General features: G+C 37.6%; 1 long non-coding RNA gene across 1 annotated transcript; it reads right to left on the bottom strand.

Annotated features, from left to right (window-relative positions):
• Window positions 1-2,609, bottom strand: LOC309691994. The gene is made up of 4 exons (XR_014272187.1): window positions 2,303-2,609; window positions 1,792-1,944; window positions 1,335-1,425; window positions 1-752 (listed from the first exon to the last, which is right to left on the bottom strand). It is a non-coding gene; the product is annotated as an uncharacterized lncRNA (long non-coding RNA).
• Window positions 2,610-3,332: the final 723 nt, after the last annotated feature.

Here is a 3,332-nt window from a genome sequence, read left to right as displayed (position 1 = left end):
TTGCAGGTCAAAACCTTTATTCAAGAGACGCAAAAATAACATTGATACAGTGACTGTCAAAAATTACAGCACTGATCATACTGTGACATCTTGGTTCAAAACAGCACACTTAGAAATATTCAACGTTCTTTACTTCAACTGAATGAAACTGAAAACACCATTTCACACGACCCATATGGGATATTTAGACTGTATAACTGTTCACGCTACATCTCTTCACTAGTAAAAGAAAGAAAAAATACAAAGAGAAATTTAAAAATGCTGCCAAACAGACAAACAGAACTTGTACAGAGCAAAAGGAAAAACAAACAACAACAAAAAACGGCTCGTCCTCATGGCAGTTGCAGAGTATATAAAAATGAACCCTGCGATCCGTTCCTGGAATTGAGCTTCAAAAATGCAGCAGAACAAGTGTGAGATTTAAATGTCCTCTCACCTAGAGCTGGTCACCTCACATGCATAACAGTGAGCTTCGTTGCAGGAGCAGTTTTGTCTTAGTTGTGAGCTTTTCTTGAGAGCTGAGTTGCATCCAACTCCATTACCACCCATTGAATCACCTCAAAAGTGTAGCAGAGTTGTGATGGGTAACTCATGTTGAAGGAATAAAAAAGGTCCAAACAGCATGGCTACTGCAAAGGTCACGTTATCCAGATCTTGAAGAACAACATCAGAAAAGTCATTGCCTGCCGCATCCTCTGGAGACAGATGTTCATTGTGGTTTTCTCAATCTGTGCAGTGGCCTCAGTCAAGTCCTGGTTAAACACAAAACATTTCTTTAAGATTCCTTTTTAAACTCATCTCTTTTGAATCTACCAGTTCTAATGTTAGAGTAATTTAAACCAATGCAAGCAACATAGTAAATAGCTATAGCCAAAGAGTGGCCTGCCATGCTGCCATTCATGGTCTAACAGAGTTTCTAAGAGAGGGTGAAAAACATAATTTTACATTCGTTTTTGTTAGAAAGACACCGGCCCATCAGAAATCCAGGCTATGTCACTCAGAAGATGTTAGAATTTAGACTTTCAGCCCCACAATTTGGTTAGCTGTTGGTCAGTTGGTCATTTTTTCAAACAAAAGCTAATATAAATATTGGTGGGATTTTCCTTTGTTCATTAGAATGACAAATTTAAAGTTTTTTCACACTGATGTGACCCCTAATACAGGGGTGGGGATGGGGCCTCAAGGGCCGGCGGCCGAGTTCACTACCAGGCCTCATGTGAACTTCAAATTATTAAAGAGGACTACTGGTCCTAACCAGTCCAATGAGGATCAAGTGGATAACTAAATGCATTTTTAAATGTTGCAAAGCCACAATCTACTCATAAAACACTCACCATGAACTCCTGCACCAAGATGTTGCAATTGTCTTTCACACAGATGCGGAGCACTTTGATGAGGGACTCCGAGCATTAATGTCATCCTTGACTATTATAACAAAGAAAACAGATATTTGTGAACTTTTCAGTAGCACAGAAGAAAATGATCCCAGACAAAAACTCTTGACTTTTTAAACCAGTCAACATGCAACACCAGCATCTACAAAGCAATATCAAAAGTTCCTGTTTGACATCAACTTTATGGATATATAGTTTCCAGAACATTTATTTTTAAAAAAAGATAATTTTTTCTCAGTGGGCCAGTAAATGCATGACGAAAATTATGGCATCCTTTTAGTGGAATCATTACTCACAGGTAATAGTTGACTGTTTCAATGGATGTAGCATAAAAATCTTTTACTGACCTAATGCAATACATATACACTTTGTAGTTAAAGAATTTTAAAGTTCTTACTGTCATTATGGCAGCTACATCCTTTAGCTTTGTGCCCTGTTCCCCTGATCACTTTGCAAACACTTTCAGCAGACTGTCAGAGAAAAACTCAGCTCCGTCAGAAACCTTGACTGTAAAGGCATGGTTGGGATGCACTGGAATGCTGCATTTTATCTGAAATGACATAAAATTATTTTGAAATAACAGCAGGCACTGTGCTTGGTTAATCAGTAATGTTTTGTTGAATAAAAACTGTGTTTCCAGATCTTATGGGATTAAAAAAAATCCAAAGATGTTTGTTTCTGATTTGCAACCCAACAACCCACAAGTTACAACCTCATTTCAGTTCAAGTGTGCATTAATGCGAGTCCAGTAATCACCTTTCTGGCAATACATACAGGTATAAGTTAAACCTATGGCAGATTTTGGATCTCTCAGTTGTATTAATAGGGTGAGTATGCATGCACCTAATAATTATAAAAAACCTATTATAATTAAGTTACAGAAACGAAAATAGAATATACTTTCTTACCATAACACCTTGAACCCACAATCCATCAGCTGACTCCTGGTGAAATGCAGAATAGATGTGGTCTCTCAATGTGCAGCAAAAAAAACAAAAACAAAAACAAAAGGACAGCAGGTGAGGGCAGGAGGGGTAGGGATGTAAGCTAGCATAATGCCGCTGATGATATTAGCTAAAGCTGTTCAATGTCCAAAATCTCACTAACACCACGGTGCAGTAAATACACAATGTAACTGAAGAGTCAGTTGACAAATCTATTCACACAGAAAACCAAATTATGTTATGAGTGCCTCGTAATTAGGTTTAATGTGATATTACGACAAATTCAAATGAAAAAGCGCCAATTCTTTGACAACAGATAAAACAGCAAATAAGCTAACGGCTCTTTTTTAGCATGTTACATGGCGACACTCTAGACGTTTAACTACATTTGGCTGAAATATGGTAAAAATGAATTCAAAAAATCAAGACATACCAAAAACGTAGAATTGGCTGCTCGACTTGACTGAGATGGATGCCTTTTTTAAACCACGATCCAAAGCCCGCGAGATGAAATCACGCGTGGTTTCACGAGATTTAACGTTGCTATCTTATTGACTTACTTCACCTGAACATGATATGAACAATTTAATACACCCTTTCTGCATATCATGTAGTTTTTACACTATATAGTTACATTTAACTTTAAAACATGAGGCAATTGTGTTAAATGCATGCAAGATGCTTACATAAATCCAAGAGATGGCCAGTCCCTTTTTTTCAGTGAAGAAGAAATGGTTAAAATAGCAACAGTAACAGACTAAACTCCAAACAATACATTATGTTACAGATTTTAATATTAATTAGTCATTGTCAATTGTTGATTTGTTCTGTTCTCATTGTATGACGAATTATGATGGCTGTTTGGTAGCTATTTGCATACTATGCCTCTCTCTCTCTTCATATGTGTGTGTGTGTGTGTGTGTGTGTGTGTGTGTGTGTGTGTGTGGTGGTGGGTGCCAGAGGGTGTGTTCGCCCAGGGCGCCAAACAGGTTAG

This window comes from Aulonocara stuartgranti, assembly GCF_965226115.1.
Source record: "Aulonocara stuartgranti genome assembly, chromosome: 17".
Lineage (NCBI taxonomy): Eukaryota > Metazoa > Chordata > Actinopteri > Cichliformes > Cichlidae > Aulonocara > Aulonocara stuartgranti.
Note: the sequence above shows the minus strand (reverse complement) of the source record. Positions and strands in the feature narration are given on the sequence as shown.